Source organism: Triticum dicoccoides, chromosome 6B, assembly GCF_002162155.2.
Source record: "Triticum dicoccoides isolate Atlit2015 ecotype Zavitan chromosome 6B, WEW_v2.0, whole genome shotgun sequence".
Taxonomy (NCBI): domain Eukaryota; kingdom Viridiplantae; phylum Streptophyta; class Magnoliopsida; order Poales; family Poaceae; genus Triticum; species Triticum dicoccoides.
In genome coordinates, this window is record NC_041391.1 from 547,895,565 (window position 1) to 547,903,661 (window position 8,097).

The window sequence follows — 8,097 nt, forward strand, 5'->3', positions numbered from 1 at the left end:
TAAACCGTAGAAGCTAGCCTATGGTATGATTGTTGTTCGTCCTACGGACTAAAACCCTCCGGTTTATATAGACACCGGAGAGGGCTAGGGTTACACAGAGTCGGTTACAATGGTAGGAGATCTACATATCCGTATTGCCAAGCTTGCCTTCCACACCAAGGAAAGTCCCATCCGGACACGGGACGGAGTCTTCAATCTTGTATCTTCATAGTCTAGGAGTCCGGCCAACGGTGATAGTCCGGCCATCCGGACACCCCCTAATCCAGGACTCCCTCAGTGAATACATGAACTCCTCAAACTACGGTCATCACGGAGAAGTATCCCGATTATTGTCACTTCGGGGTTGTCGGATCATAACATATAATAGGTGACTATAGACTTGCAAGATAGGATCAAGAACACACATATATTCATGAAAACATAATAGGTTCAGATATGAAATCATGGCACTCGGGCCCTAGTGACAAGCATTAAGCATAGCAAAGTCGTAGCAACATCAATCTCAGAACATAGTGGATACTAGGGATCAAACCCTAACAAAACTAACTTGATTACATGGTAAATCTCATCCAACCCATCGCCGTCCAGCAAGCCTACGATGGAATTACTCATGCACGGCGGTGAGCATCATGAAATTGGTGATGGAGGATGGTTGATGATGATGACAACGACGAATCCCCCTCTCCGGAGCCCCAAACGGACTCCAGATCGGCCCTCCCGAGAGAGATTAGGGCTTGGCGGCGGCTCCGTATCGTAAAACGCAATGAAACTTTCTCCCTGATTTTTTTCTCCGCGAGACGGAATATATGGAGTTGGAGTTGAGGTCGGCGAAGCCTCAGGGGGGCCACGAGACAAGGGGCGCGCCCAGGGGGTGAGCGCGCCCCCACCCTCGTAGACAGGGTGTGGGCCCCCTGGTCTTGATTCTTTCGCCAGTATTTTTAATATTTTCCAAAAAGTGCCTCCGTGGATTTTCAGGACATTTCGAGAACTTTTGTTTTCTACACATAAAACAACATCATGGCAGTTCTGCTGAAAATAGCGTCAGTCCGGGTAAGTCTCATTCAAATCATGCAAGTTAGAGTCCAAAACAAGGGCAAAAGCATTTGGAAAAGTAGATACATTGGAGACGTATCAACTCCCCCAAGCTTAAACCTTTGCTTGTCCTTAAGCAATTCAGTTGATAAACTGAAAGTGATAAAGAAAAACTTTTACAAACTCTGTTTGCTCTTGTTGTTGTAAACATGCAAAGCCAGCATTCAGGTTTCAGCAAATATTATGAACTAACCATACTCACAATAACACTTAGGTCTCACAATTACTCATATCAATAGCATAATCAGCTAGCAAGCCATAATAATAAAACTCGGATGAAAACACTTCCTCAAAACAATCATAACATGATATAACAAAATGGTATCTCGCTAGCCCTTTCTGAGACCGCAAAACATAACTGCAGAGCACCTTTAAAGATCAAGGACTGACTAAACATTGTAATTCATGGTAAAAGAGATCCAGTCAAGTCATACCCAATATAAACCAACAATAACGAATGCAAATGATAGTGTGCTCTCCAGCGGGTGCTTTTTAATAAGAAGGTGATGACTCAACATAAAAGTAAATAGATAGGCCCTTCGCAGAGGGAAGCAGGGATTTGTAGAGGTGCCAGAGCTCGATTTTAAAATAGAGATTGAATAAAATTTTGGGCGGCATACTTTCACTGTCAACGTAACAACTATGAGATGGTTGTATCTTCCATACTACATGCATTATAGGCAGTTCCCAAACAGAATGGTAAAGGTTTATACTCCCCCAACCACCAACAAGCATCAATACATGGCTTGCTCGAAACAACGAGTGCCTCCAACTAACAACAGCCCTGGGGGAGTTTTGTTTAATTATCTTGATTTGCTTTGATCTTTTTGGATCATGGGACTGGGCATCCCGGTTACCGGCCCTTTCTCGTGAATGAGGAGCGGAGTCCACTCCTCTTGAGAATAACCCACCTAGCATGGAAGATATAGGCAGCCCTAGTTGAAACATGAGCTGCTCGAGCATACAGAACAGAATTTCATTTGAAGGTTTGGAGTTTGGCACATACAAATTTACTTGGAATGGCAGGTAAATACCGCATATAGGAAGGTATGGTGGACTCATATGGAACAACTTTGGGATTTAAGGAGTTTGGATGCACAAGCAGTATTCCCGCTTAGTACAGGTGAAGGCTAGCAAAAGACTGGGAAGCGACCAACTGAGAGATCGACAACAGTCATAAACATGCATTAAAATTAATTCACACCGAGTACAAGCATGAGTAGGATATAATCCACCATGAACATAAATATCATGAAGGCTATGTTGATTTGTTTCAACTACATGCGTGAACATGTGCCAAGTCGAGTCACTCAATTCATTCAAAGGAGGATACCATCCCATCATACCACGTCATAATCATTCTAATAGCATGTTGGCACACAAGGTAAACCATTATAACTCATAGTTAATCAAGAATGGCACAAGCAACTATAATCTCTAAATGTCATTGCAAATATTTTTACTTCATAATAAGCTGTATCAGGAACGATGAACTCATCATATTTACAAAAACAAGGGTCGAGTTCATACCAGCTTCTCTCATCTCAATCAGTCCATCATATATCGTCATTATTGCCTTTCACTTGCACGACTGAACGATGTGTATAATAATAATAGTGCACGTACATTGGACTAAGCTGGAATCTGCAAGCATTCAACTCAAGAGAGAAGAAAAAGTAATATGGGCTCTAAGTTAAATAAACAATTATGCATATGAGAGCCACTAAACATTTTCAATATGGTCTTCTACTCTCGACCCCCAAAGGAAAGAAAAGAAAATAAAACTATTTACACGGGAAAGCTCCCAACAAGTAAGAAGAAGAACGAGAAATCTTTTTGGGTTTTCATTTTAATTTCTACTACAAGCATGGAAATTAAACTAACTATTTTTTTTGGTTTTTCTTAAGGTTTATCAAACACACAAGAAGAAAACTAGAAAAAGAAAATTAAACTAGCATGGATAATACAATGAAAGAGTATGAGCACCGACAACTAGAATAGTGTGTGAACATGAATGTAAAGTCGGTGAGAAATACGTACTCCCCCAAGCTTAGGCTTTTGGCCTAAGTCGATCTAATGCCAAGGACCGATGCTACTCTCCCCGGTGTACTGAGAGGTGTAATCAGGATACCACTAGCTGGCCATCTCCAGGTCCCACTGGTAGGATGATGCACGATAAGGGTCCAGTGCAAGTTCTGGCTCAGGCTTAGGTTCCGGATTGGATGCTTGGCCTCGATGAGCATACACCGCTTCTGGCGTGACAAGAAAATTATCTGCAATCAAATCAAACAACAGAGGCGCAGGCAAAATAATAGTCTCATTATGTTTCTTATTAAATCTGAGGTTATACAAGAGCATCTTCTCTTTGTTGTCAACAATAAACTCGTGTGCTACCATGCTCTTGTAATCTAAAATGTAAAGAGGCAATTTTGTCTCCTCTTTCTCATGGTGCCTAATAGGTATCTCAAAATGTCTAGCAAGACGTGAAGCATAGATACCTCCAAAGATGGGGCCTTTTGTATGATTGAGGCTTAGCCGTTTAGCAATAACGGCACCCATACTAAAACTATTATCTCCAAACAAGGCATGGTGAAGAATGATAATATCAGGAACATTGAAGTTTCCACTATTTCCATGACCAATCAAGCATCTACTAGCAAAAATGGCAAAGTAGCGTAAAACAGGAAAGTGTATGCTAGAGATTCTCGCATCGGAACCCTTCTTTGGATCCCCTACAGTGATAGTGTTAACAAAGCCATCCACATCTTTATGATGGGGTTCCTCTAATTTTCCTTCAAAGGGTATCCTACATACCGTGCAAAAATTACGTAAAGACATTTCCCTAAATTCATCATATAAATGAAATGATACTGAAGGCGGTGACTTCTTAGGATAATAATAAAAGTTTTGCATGAAAGTATTGGTGAGTAAGAGATACTGATCGATCCGGTCGTGGAGGAAATCGGTGAGGCCTGCATTCCCGATCAAAGAATAAAAATCTTCATGAATTCCAGCTTCTTTCAAGAAATCATCGCATGGCCATTCACACGGACGTACTTCCGCTATGTGAGGAAGATTATACTTGGCTTTTTTCCTTCTCTTTAGCTTGTTTTTCCTGGGAGCCTTGGCTAGAAGAGCCCCTCGAAAGTCTCCTTAACATTTTCTGAAAATTTCTGAAATTTTAGTAACTTCAAAATAAAAGTGAATAAAACTAAACAAGATTGATAGCAACTACTCCTACAAGTGCCTAGAGCCTATATCATGCATTAGGATTACTTAGGACCTCATAAATTTTACATGCAAGCTCAAGAACATGGTCACCTATGCAGCAAAAAATTGCAATGAATAAAGCACTAGAACAAAAACTAATTGGACCAATGGAGGAGTCACATACCAAGCAACAATCTCCCAAAGCCTCCTCCAATGCACAATCAGGTTGATCCAGATAATTGGGGTCATGAGCACTGGGGTGATGATCAGGCCGACCATGGTGGAGAGCTTAACCCGGAGCCTGTGGCTCAGGATCAAGAGTCGATTGTTATCGACAATTCAATGCAGCAGTCAGAGTCTGAAGTTCAGCTAGTGGATTCTCCTGAGCAGTTTCTTGATGTTAATGATTGGGCTATTGTGCCATATCAGCCGCCTATTATTCAATACGATCGCATTGTCATTGCATCTGTCAAGGTTGTTTATGGGCCAGTTTTGCCACCGGAGTCGGCATGGAAGCGCACTTTTGAGTCTCTAATGAAATGTTGTCCTGTTTATGAGGTCCCTGTGCAGATGCTGTTGGTGGATTTGCATCCGATCGTTCTATCCAAAAGAACCTGGGCTCTTGCCTTTGATGATGTTCAAGCTATCTCCCATCTGCAGTTGATAGATGTGCTTGCTGCCAACAAGCCCAGACCTGTTGCGCGCCCTCTTTCCTGAACCTACAATTTCTAACAGCTTTGTCTCTGAACCAGTGGACTCAAGTGTCTCTGCACCTCTTCAAGAGAGCCAAACCTCTCTTCCTTCTGCTACGCTGGATCAATCCAATGAGGTCTTTTCTTTTTCTGCTTAGTGTGACAAAAAGAAGGCGCAACGTCGCAAGACCCTGGCTCCAACGCCAATTGTGGATACTAAAGTTCGTCGTTGCATGCGCGGCTCAGTTAAAAGGGATGGTTTCAAACCTGTTTTTTAGGAGCTTCAGCAGCAGCCGAAGAAGAAGAAGCCTCGTTGCAAGCCACTCATTGCCCCCCTCTGCTGAGTCGCCCCGTCCAGGTTCTTCTTCTGATGTGCCCCCGCCAACTCCGATCAGGGTGATCCAAGACATTGGCAGAGACCTGCAGATTCCGGATGACCAACTCACAGTGGATAAGCTTATGGCTAATCCTGCAGCTGACAGCATGTCTGGTGGAGATGTTTAGTTCTCTTTGGAACTATGGGGTCGGCCATGCCCCTATGATAGCCCCGCTACTGGGTCTTTTGGTCTTTGTTAAGCATTGTAATAAATTAAGCCTGAAACTTTCTTGCTTGTTGGGATTTTATGTGTTGTGGAACTACTATGTAGTGCTCTTTTGCTATCATTTAGTATATGGTTTCTATGAGTGATTATAATTGCAAAAATTGGAGTGTGCTATGCTGGAATGTGAGAGGGCTTAATGCACCTACTCGAAAGCGTGTTGTTAAACAGAAAATTGAGGAAAGCCAGTGTGTTGTTGCTTGTTTCCAGGAAACTAAATGTGCATCCTTTGATATAAGGGAAATTAGGGCCTTCTGCCCTAGGCAATTTGATACTTTTGCTTTTGCACCATCTGTGGGTGCTTTTGGTGGGATTCTGGTGGTCTGGAATTCGGCTGTTTTGTCTGGTGTGTTGGTGGAAATACAATCCTTTGCTGTTGTGGTGCGTTTTACCTCTAAACAAAATAAGGAGCAGTGGTCTTTAGTGTCTGTCTATGGGCCATGTCAGGGAGAAGCCAGGGATAACTTTGTGTCCTGGTTATATAATTTGCATATTCCAATTGATGATAATTGGTTAATCATTGGAGATTTTAATTTCATCAGGTCCTCTGAAAACAGAAATTTACCAGGGGGGATGTTAATGAAATTTTCATCTTCAATGAAATTATTGGTCATTTGGGTTTGCTTGAATTGCCACTTAAAGGAAGGTCTTATACTTGGTCTAACATGCAAGATTCCCCATTGCTTGAGCAGCTGGATTGGTTTTTTACCTCCACTAACTGGATTTCTATTTATCCTTTTACTGAAGCACTGCCTCTAGCTAGAACTGCTTCAGACCATGTGCCTTGTGTTGTGGTTATTAAAACATCCATTCCTAAGTGTAACATCTTCAGATTTGAGAATTACTGGGTGCACATGGAAGGGTTCTTGGAGTGTGTGCAGAAATCTTGGAGCAAACCGTCTAATAAATCACACTCCTCTGCAATTATTGCTGATAAGTTGAAATCCCTCAGGCATGATCTAAAGAGGTGGAAAACTAATTTTTCCAAAATGAAGTTGCTCATCTCTAACTGCAATAAGGTCATTTTACTGCTTGATAACTTGGAGGAAATCAGGCCTCTTTTTAGGCAGGAATTTAACTTCAGGAAAATTGTCAAGCTGCATTTGGAAAATTTATTGCATCTTCAGTTTTTGTACTGGAAGAAGAGATGTACTATTAGATCACCAAAGTGGGTGAGGAGAACACCAAATTTTTCCATGCAATGGCTACTGAAAGGTTTAGAAGAAACTCTATTGCTAGTCTGCAGCAGCCTGATGGTACTGTTATTTCTAATCACTCTCAAATGGAAGGTATGATTTGGAGTGCTTTTAAAGGAAGGATGGGAGTTTCAAGAGGGATTGTTATGGGTATTGTTCTGCCTGTCCTGCTTAAACTTGTACCTAGTCTTGAGGTTTTGACAAAACCATTTACTTTTAAGGAAATGGACATGGTGGTCAAACATATGCCAATTGATAAAGCCCCTGGGCCAGATGGGTTCAATGGCCTTTTCTTCAAGAAGTGCTGGCATATTATTAAGCATGAGTTTTATGCTTTAGCCCAAGAGTTTTTTGATGGCAAAGCCAGCTTGGAGAACATCAATGAGTCTTTCATCACCTTGATTCCTAAGAAACTTTCACCTGAAGTGGTTGGAGATTATAGGCCTATTTCTTTGACTGGCATGGGCATTAAGTTTTTGTCCAAAATGATGGCCAATAGATTTCAGGAATTGATAATGATGTGCATCCATAAAAATCAGTATGGTTTCATTAAGTCTAGGACCTTACAAGATTGCATTGGGTGGACTTTGGAATATCTGCATCAATGTCACCAATCCAAAAGGCCAATTCTAATTCTGAAACTTGACTTTGAGAAAGCTTTTGATTCCATTGAACATGAAGCTATCTTTCAAATCATGAGGCACAAAGGCTTTAATGACAAATGGATTGGTTGGGTGAAATCTCTTTTGTCTTCTGGGACCTCATCTGTTCTGCTCAATGGGGTGCCTGGGAAAAAAATTGTTTGTAAAAAAGGTGTCAGGCAGGGAGACCCAGTATCTTCCCTTCTTTTTGTTCTTGCTGCAGATCTCTTGCAATCTGTTGTTAATGATATGCACATCAGAGGGGAAATTAAACTGCCTATTCCTTGCCATGACAAGGACTATCCAATTGTGCAATATGCTGATGACACCTTGATTGTGGTACCTGCTGATGAAGCTCAGCTCTTGACTCTCAAGAAAATGTTACTGGTTTTTTCTCAGTCAACTGGCCTGGAGGTTAATTACCATAAGTGTTCCATGATCCCAATAAATGTTTCCCAGGAGGAAACACACAGATTGGCATCCCTCTTTGGCTGTCAAGTGGGCAAGATGCCATTTACATATCTTGGTCTGCCTGTTGGAACTACCAAGCCAGCAATGTCTGATATGCTGCCTCTTGTTACTTGTATGGAGAGAAGAATGTCTGCTAGTTCATCTTTCCTTGCTCAGGGAGGAAGACTGCAGTATTTGAATTCTGCTTTATCCTCCT